This window comes from Mus caroli, unplaced genomic scaffold, assembly GCF_978045245.1.
Source record: "Mus caroli unplaced genomic scaffold, Mus_caroli_1 scaffold_15, whole genome shotgun sequence".
Taxonomy (NCBI): Eukaryota; Metazoa; Chordata; class Mammalia; order Rodentia; family Muridae; genus Mus; species Mus caroli.
In genome coordinates, this window is record NW_028227270.1 from 74,000,065 (window position 1) to 74,009,777 (window position 9,713).

The 9,713-nt window shown below is 44.8% G+C and overlaps 1 protein-coding gene across 1 annotated transcript in view; it reads right to left on the reverse strand.

Annotated features, from left to right (window-relative positions):
- Window positions 1-8,338, reverse strand: part of Rnf144b (ring finger protein 144B) — a 142,617-nt gene extending 134,279 nt beyond the window's left edge. Inside the window, exon 1 of the mRNA XM_085831114.1 lies at window positions 8,320-8,338. The gene's annotated coding sequence lies outside the window, so the exon portion shown is untranslated. The remainder of the gene's footprint in view (window positions 1-8,319) is intronic.
- Between the last annotated feature and the right edge of the window lie 1,375 nt (window positions 8,339-9,713).

The following is a 9,713-nucleotide window of genomic DNA, read 5'->3' on the forward strand; positions in this document are numbered from 1 at the left end:
TTCCAGCCGCCACATGGTGGTTCACAACCATTCAGAACGAGATCTGACGCCCTCTTCTGGTGTGTCTGAAGACAGCTACAGTGTACTTACATATAATAAATAAATAAATCTTTAAAAAAACAAAACAAAACCCTGTGAATACAGAACCCATGGATGTGTAGAGACAATTATGTGTGCATGTGTATGTACACACATATGAACATGCACACAATGTAGAAAGACTGTGAGTAAAGGTTATGTTTTATTCACCAAAAGAGATGGGCTCCTACAATACTAGATGCTGAAGAGTCCTACGGTCTGCTGTCTCCAAGTTGAAGACCCAGGAAAGCTGGATAGACTCCAAAAACCTGAGAGTCAGAAAGGCGATCGGGGCAAGACCTCTAGTGATCAGGACTGCTGAGCACAGAAGACCAGAGTCTCAGTTTACAGCAGGAACCCAACCTCACTTTGCCTTTTTATTCTCTTCAGGCCCTCAGTGGGTTGAATGCGATCTATCCACATATTGAGGAGAACTATCTGCTTTCCAATTAAAACGCTAATCTCTTTTTGAAGCATCTTCACCAGCATACCTAGAAGTAATGTTTAATGTTGTTTGTGGGCACCCCATAAGTATTAAAGCATCACTGCTGTGTTTTGATCACCTTTCATCTCCTTCTTCCTCCTTGTAGTCCAGGACCTCTCTCAATGGCAGATAGCATGCCTTACATTTCCTAACTCTATGTTCCAGGTGCAGTGCTCAAGCAGAGTCGGCATGTCTCTCCATCTCAAATCCCCAAAGAAGAAACTACCCTAGCTGAAGTCAGAGCCGATATAAAGCTGTGCCTACAAAACGTCTTCCTCTAACCGTACAGGAGAGTAGACTGGCATTGGAATAAGGATGAAGGTGCTGTTTTGGATAAACGCTCCCGGAAGTCCACCAAGTGTTTCATGTCTGGCCAGCAGCCTTTGGCACTATTAGAATCTGGTGGTACTTTAAAAACTGGGACCTAGCAGAGGAAGCAGCGTCACTGGGTGCCTGCCCAAGAGGGGATGCTTGGAGCCCAGCCTCTCTTCTTCCTGGCCGCTGTGAGATGAGTACTTCCTTTTCCTGGTGCCCTTGTGCCGATGGTCTGCTTCACTGCAGGGCCAAAAAACCATGGGCTAAAACCTCCAAAACTGTAAACAAGATATGCTTTTAAAACTGACTTAGTAAGCCTGAGGGGGCCTGAGTGCAGGCCTTTGATGGCAGCACTCGAGAGGCAAAAGCAGGGGGATCTCTGAGTTCTAGGCCAGCCAGGTCTACAGAGCAAGTTCCAAGATAGCTGAGGCTACACAGAAAAGGCCTGCCTTGAAAAAAATGAAACAAAACAAAACAAACCTGATATATCTCTGGTATTTGTTACGCTGCCAGAAATCTGACCCCCACAGAGAAGTATTCCAGAGGGTTGAGGGGACAGGGCAGTTTTGTACTGAAAGACAACTTACTAGATGTTTGTTCTAAAGACAAAAATGTAAATAACTACACTGTAATTTCACAAGGAATGATAAAACTATGAAGATACTAGGTGAGTACAATTTAGGCAAGAAGGAAAGGCGTTTCAACTGCAGAGGCCTCAGGGACGCTTCGTGGGGAAAGGCAACACTTGGGTGTTAATTATCTGTTGCAGCAGATATATAGCTAGTCTGCCAGACTGACAGGATTAGAACCTGTTTGCTGGGCTCACTCTATGGTTATTCAGAGAAAAGATAAGGCTTCCGGGAGAGAGATCAGTAAGGAAACTGGCAACAGTTTAGTTGAAATCAATGATACTGTCTGAAGGAGAACAGAATGGGTAGAAGAGCTATTTAGAGGTGTAGAATCCAGATGACCCAAGAAGCTGGAAGTGAGAAAGGCCAAGTCTGCGCAACATGGTGGACAATGGGGTTAAATGAACCAGGAAAAAGGGCAGAGAATTGCTAGAGAACAGGTCCCGCCCCGCCTCCACCCCCATCCTAGGGCTGAACTTCAAATGCTGATGAGATGCAGAGTTGGGGCAGCCATTAGCAGGTGATAACACATTGTAGGTTAGTATGCTACCAGAATGGGGTAAGCTGTAAAGCTATAGCGTCCATTGGTGTCAGAGGCAGAGATAAGATAACCCAAGAATATCAGGTATGGGGAAAGAACTAAGTGCCTATGGTGGGCACCTGAATAACACTGAGTGGCCACTAGACTAAGGACAGCTAGTCAAGGAAAATAGAAACTAATATTGTATAGAGGAAGAAAAGTGTTATATATAGAGAGAGCGGTGATAAACAGTGCCAGAGCGGAACAGAAACTCAGTAATATGCTGGGCTTGGTCATCACACCTGTAATGCCAGCACTGGGGAGACTGAGGGAAGGACAAGCAGGGGTTAAAGGCCAGCCCAGCTAGAAAAGGAAACTGCCACACAACAAAGTTGTTTTCCTATTTAAAATGGAGGAGAAGAGGGGAGAAAGGAGAGGGGACGAGAGGAAAGGAGAGGGAGAGGGAGAGGGAGAGGGAGAGGGAGAGGGAGAGGGAGAGGAGAGAAGAGGAGAGGAAACTGAGTTATACTTCAGAACTAAAAGCAAGAGGTTTTGACTGGGTTTGGAGCTTATTATGACTAAAAGGGCAATGTTGGTGAGGCAGTGGGATTGCAGTCAGTTCTCCACTGTGAGCACTTGCATTCTGAATCGGGTACCCCTGCTGTCTAGGAAGGTCCTGGGTATTGCATCTGTAACAGCTTTTTGGTCTCATCTCACTAGACAGCAACAGCGCCTCTCCCAAGGTCTGAGAGCCAGAACTATGTCCAGAGGTTAGTAGTGTCTCTCCTCTCTTCCCTTCTGTGCTTTCCTTGGTGATCATGAGGTGAGCAGTTCTGAACATGCGTTCACGCTATGACATGTTGACCTATGTCAGGCCCAAAGGCAGTAGAGAAGCCAACCAGGAACTTGGTACCTTGGAAACTTTGGGCTGAAATACACTTTTCTCTTTTCAAGCTTATTTTTCAAAAATCACATTGGGAGGCACTAACATCTAATTGTTTTATTTTTTCTTTTCGTTATTTGAAAATATTTAATTTTCAAAATGTTCTGGGACCAGTACTCACTGAAGCCTCTAGTTCTCCTAAAGAATAAATTAAAGCTAAAAATGCTTTATTTGTAAAAAAAAAAAAGATGCAGAATAATATTTATAGGACTATCTTAGCATTAGACATAGTGGTTTAGTAAAATAACATTTTGACAGTCCTGTGGTAAGGGTATCTAGCCAGCTTATATTGGAAATCATCTTTCTTACTTTGATGTTATGACTTGGCCTACAGTAACAACATGAAATATAACCATAGCTCTGGATGTCAGTCCTCAGTCAGAAAAGCCTTCTCCTAAAAAAGATCTTATTTTATTCAAACCAACAAAAAATTCTAAGTTCTGTTGTTTCTCTATTCCTTCAGTTTCATTTCACTTACAAATCAGGTGAAAAAAATACCTGACAAAATCAACTAAGAAAAAGGAGGCTTGGGGCTGGAGAGAGGTCAATGATAAGGGGAACTAGTTACTCTTCCAAAGGACCCAGGTTCAATTCCCAGTAGCTACCTGGCAGCTCACAACTGTCTGTTACTCCAGTTCTGGGGGATCTGACACCCACCCACACACACACACAAGTAGAACACCAAGGTACATAAAATATAAATTTTTAAAAAAATAAGGGGGGGGTGGCTTAATCTTGGCTCACAGTTCAAAGCTATATTCCATCATGGAGGCAAGTCTGCCAGGGGAAGGATGTGGTGGCAGCAGCAGGTTAAGAAGGCTGGCCACACTGTGTCCACAGTCAGGAAGTTAATAATGATGAATGCTGGTGTTCTTTATGCTCCCTTTTATTCGGTCTGTGACCTCAGCCCACGGACAGGTGCCATCTCTGTTAAGGGGAGTCTTTTCCACTTCAGTTAACCTATTCCAGAAAACTGCTCGGAGACTAAGCTAACCAGGTAATTCCTCACAGGTATGCTCAGAGGTGGCCCTAGATTCTATCAAGTTGACAGTCAATATCAACCATCACAGCTCCATCCCTTGTCAGGTGACACCAAAGCACGTCACTTTGAAACCATAACCTCCCATCCCTTCTCCCCACAGGCTCACAGCCATCTCATAATGCAAAATGCATTGTATCCTGCTTCATTCAAGTTTCCAGTCCTTAAAGTTGAAAGTACAACATCTCAGTCGCATTAGAGACTCCGAGCTGTGAGTGCCTATTTTAAAAGTTACGTCTTTCCAGTGTACAATAAATAGCACAGAGAATACATTCCCATTCCAAGAATGGTAAAGCACCAAGAGAGAATGAACTGGAGCAAGACCAGAGGGCAAACATCAAATCCTGAAACACCATAGCATCTAGAGCTCTATAACTACAACTTTGCTCAGCAGATATCCCAAAGGCCTGGTGTCTCTGTGGTCCCCACTACAAATTAGGCTTCACCAAGTAGCCTGTCGTGGCCTTCTTGCCAGGACTCCAACCCTGCCATATATTGCCTGGCCTCAGGAACACTCTGAAACCACGGTGCAAGATTCCACAACCCTTCAAACTTGCATCTTTCGTGTCTGCAAAACCAGTACCATGTGGACAACACTGCCAAGTTTTGCTGCCAAATAAGGATGGAGCCTGGTCTCCCTGTACCACAGTTGTGGGAGCCACTGTGTGCTTACCCAAGGTAAGTACTTCACCAGACAGACAGTAGCTTTTCCAGACCAGCAAACACTAGCATTCAACTTGGAACCTTTGATGGGAGGAGCCTAGCCCTAAGGACTCCTTTCCTATTGGCCCACTGTGAAGTTGATGGTTTCTTAAACAATTATAATTACAGCCTACTTTTAGAACAGGTCTTGGCTGCAACTTTAAGCTTATCTGAGCTCTTGCTCTTGACAGACTGCACATTTTAAATGTCTTCAGGCCTACCTGTGACTCTTCTTCTGCTGTAGACCTGGGGAGAGTAGTAATCCCCATGAATGCCATCCTGCTATGACATTTTCTCTGCCTAACACATTAATTCATTACTTTTAAATTCAGTTTCGCTCAAGTTCTCAAGACATGGGCAGAATGAGGTCATACTTTTTGCCAGAATATAACCTGACTGGCATCGCCCAGCCCCTGGTAAGAATCCCCGTTTCCCTTAGAAACCTCACAACCCAGGCCTTGGCAGTTCTCGATTCTCTTGGCTTTCTGCTTTCCCATCAAAATGGTCCATTAGGCTCTGCGTTCAGCATGTGACAGATTGTCTAGCCCATAGTTCCAAACTCTTTGACATTCCTCCTGCAACCAGTTCTAACTGCCTCTAAGATGCACTGTAAGGTTTACCATGGCAACTGCCATACTTCTCGGTACTGATGGTCTGTATTAGTTATGTGTCTCGGGGCTGTAATAAAACATCTCAGGAAGGCAACAAGGAAAACAAACTTTATTTTGGTTCACAGTCCAAGGTACAATCCGCCAGGGTAGGGAAGTCATGGGCACAGCAACCAGAGGCATCTGGTTCCTCTGCATCCACAGCCCAGAAACAGACAACAACAAAGTCTAGTGCTCCACCCACTTTCTTGATTATATGCAGTCCCAGACTCCAGCCCATGGGATGCTGCTGCCCACAGTTAAGGTGAGTCTTGCCACCTCAATCAACCTCATCTATATACTTCATAGGCATGCCCAGAGGCTAACTTAACCTAGATACAATCCCTCAGGCACAGAGCGTGCCTTCTAGGTGATTCTAGAAGATAATATCTACAGTCACACTTAAGAAACAGCTAATATATTAATTAAATGAGTCCCAGCATGGTGGCACATACCTGCATTTCCGGCGCTTGGTGGGCAGAGGCTGGGGGATTTCAAGTTCAAGGCAAGTCTGGGATACACAGTGAGACCCTGTCTCAAAATGAACCAGATATGCTAATGGCACGTGTTATAAATGATAAACTTGGTTCCTGTGGTAAAAGTTAAGTAGCACTCACCTGCCACTCTCCAGCAGTTGTCGGCCTCACTACTATCTACCTCCCTTCTATAATCTAACGCTTACCTTGACTAGTCTTCCCCGGCCACTGTCAAGTTAATCACCAAGCAGTGGGATCCCACTACATTCAGACAGCCTAAAACCTTCATAATCTTCACTTACAAAGATGTCTATTTTGGCTAACCCTTTCTACCAAAATAGAGTGGGATATCTTGTTTTTAGAAGAAACAAATGTGTCACTATATTTACATTTCTGCCCAGGTTTAAAAAAAGAACTGGTCATCGGCTTATTCAAACCATGTTAACCCGCTGAGTTAATTTTGTTGAACAATCTTTAAATAGCATCCAGACAATAGGCTTGTGCCACTGTCTAAGAAGGGGGATGGGGTACAGTGTAATTAAATATTCTGAAAATATCGTGTCCCCAACCCAGCACTGGGAGGATAAAAGTACGGACACAGCCTCTGCCTATGAAGTTTACAGTGTAAGATAGGTGTGTGTGTGTGTGTGTGTGTGTGTGTGTGTGTGCAGCAGCTTGATAAATGTATGAGAAGCACAGATATGGATAAGCAATGCATATTAAGACTTATCAAAGACACACTGAAAATCTAAGAACATCTTAACAACTGCCCAAATAAAACTAACAGATATATTCAACTGCATCCTCTGGTCATCTCGGTTGTACCACATGAGTTTGCAATTATTGTTCCTTTTGATGGCAGAAGCAGCGACACTCACCACCTATGCCCTACATGCTTTCCTGCAGATCTGACCTAGCGGCTGGGCATAGTCTTCTGACTGACCACTAACCAGGCTTCCGGAAAAGCGGCAGCTGCTCTTCCTCTATCTACCACCTGAACATAAAGGGCGCATGCAGAGATGGCCGATCTTTTTAAATCCAAGTAAGCCTGCAGCAATGAGTCCATTTCATGCCTGGAAGCCCCAGAGGGCTGCCTGGACAGACCAGAGTTTTACAGTAAAAATAAACCTTGAGTGTCAGACAACTGAAATAGCTTGTCGTATCTTGAAGACCATAGTGTTCAGTCACATCACTGAAAAGATATTCTAATCCTTGTGGTAAGGGTCTATTTTGGCTTGCATTCATTCATTCACTAGGCAAAATAGACCTACCAAGGCAAGCAAGGCCTTTTGTGCTAAGGAGAGTGATGAATAAGGCAAAGAAAAGCTGCAGTATCTGGGAGCTACTGTTTAAAGGGAAGACAGACATTTGCAGGTGCTGAAAAACTGCAGATCATGACGAAAAGCAAAGATCTACTCAGTAACCCTGCGCTCCTCTAAGTCCACGCTCTATCCTCACTTCCCTTCTTACTCAGAGTCTACAGTCCATCACTCACTGTCCGTGCGAATCCTCAACCCAATCAACCTTTGCCCTTCTGCTGTAGCTCCCTCTTTGCTTAGGAAAATTCCAACCGAGTTAAACGTGTTCTCTGCCCCTCTCTCCCTCCCTTCATGCTGTCTTTGTACCAACACAGCTGAAGTTACCGATTTCACAACCACTAATCTCAATGGGTCCTTGTAGCTGTCTGCAGTGCTACCTGCTTAAACCTATCATCTTCCACTCGCCGACAACACTAGTTGAATTTCCAGGCTCCTCAGACCTCCAGCGGCCTTCTCTTGAACTCATTATCAGCTACTGCATACTTAAATTAAGATCCAGGAATCACAACTTCTAAAACTTTCATTCTGCCCGCCACCCCGGATTTGGGTGCGTGCATAGCTTCCGTCCTGATGCTATTATGGTTTGAATGTGTTGCCCAAATTTCGTGTGTTAGAATGGTTCATGAAATACATGTATTAGAATTAGAGAAGGCTTTAAGAGAGATATGACCCTAGTGTACCTGCACTTGCGCTCTCTCCCTCTCTCCCTTTCTCCCTCTCTCTCTCTCTCTGTCCCCACATGACACAGCAGCACTTGATGGCACCATGCTCTTGGACTCTTCAGCCTCCAGAACCATAAAGTAAGTAAACTTCTATTGTTTACCAATTGCTCAGTCCCAGGCACTTAACAGAACACAGACTAAGGCGTATGTAGAAGCGGTCTACTCTCATTCCCGAGGACAACTCTCTCACTTGTGTACTAGGTCCTATGTCCTCTTATCTCCCACGGCAGGGTTGGGGTGGTGCCACTTAGATCCTTCCCCAGCTGTACAGCTGTACAGCAGTGGTCAGTAGACGGCCTCCATCTGTCACCTCCTTCAGGATGTGTCAAAGTTGTTGTCATCCCCCCACCTCCCGACCCACCCCAAAATGATGCCCTTCCTGGGGCAGCCTGTATGCAAAGACTTTGCAGGCAGGCACTCAGGACCTCTGAAGAGCAGTACTCACTCCACAGCGCCAGGGCTGGCTGACGGACTGTGGGGTCAGCTTCATTCCTCCTCTGCTCAGCCTCGCTTGCTTCCTTCTCCTTCCTCTCACAGGTCTTGACCCCTTTAAAAAAATATTTAGTGCTCTAAATTCTGTTTCTGCATCTGCTCATAGAGAGCCCAACCTGACAAGCCTGAGACAGTGGCTCCAGCTGCTGTCCCTCCCTTCCTTTTTTTTTCTTTCCCAAGTCACTCCTATCATAAAACAGTAATTTCTTCCTTCAAAAGGAGGGTCCCTTTGAACTATTGCTTTCTTTTTTTTTTTTTAAAGATTTATTTATTTATTATATGTAAGTACACTGTAGCTGTCTTCAGACACACCAGAAGAGGGTGCCAGATCTTGTTACAGATGGTTGTGAGCCACCATGTGGTTGCTGGGATTTGAACTCTGGACCTTCGGAAGAGCAGTCAGGTGCTCTTACCCACTGAGCCATCTCACCAGCCCCAAACTATTGCTTTCTTATACTCAATGTAAAGCCAAATTCCTGGAGAGGGTCTGAATTTACCTTTTAGCCCCACTCCTAGCACCTTCACACCTACTACCTAACAGAGGCAGTTCTTTCCAGTCATGGAGAATATGGTTCTACTCAATGGTCAATTCTTCATTCACATCTCCCCCAGTTGGTCACTCTCTTTGGAAGGCACTATTAGTGAAGAAGTCATTTGGCTTCTGGGACACAGCTCTGATTCTCCTCTACCACTGGCTACTGTTGATCTACAGCTTCTTAGCTGGCTTTCCTTCCTCTTTTGAACTCATAAGCCTGTAGTATTCAGAGGTTCAGTCTTGAGACTATCTCTCCTTGCTACTTAATTTCTCATCGCTACCTTTGTTCATCCTATATGTGACATCGTTCAGTGCTGGGGCTTTGTATGCCAACCACATGTTGACAGCGGCTACGTTTGTATTGTGAGCTCCTGTTTGCTTCTTCCTCTAGACATTCATGTCTATCTGCTTATGTTATGGTTTATATATGCTTGGCCCAGGGGGTGGTACTATTATTAGGTGTGGCCTTGTTGAATATGCGTGTCACTGGGTATAGGCTTGAAGACCCTCATCCTAGCTGCCTGGAAGCCAATCTTCCACTAGAAGCCTTCAGATGAAGATGTAGAACTCTCAGCTCCTCCTGCACCACGCCTGCCTGGATGCTGCCATGGACTGAACCTCTGAACCTGTGAGCCAGCCTCAATTAAATGTTGTCCTTGTAAGACTTGCCTTGGTCATGGTGTCTGTTCTCAGCAGTAAAACCCTAAGACAGCTTATTTGTAATTTTCACTTTGGTGATCATAAATCTCAATCCTAACATCTCTAAAATCTTCCTTCTCCTAATATGTCCTCTCTTCAGTCTCATCCTCTTA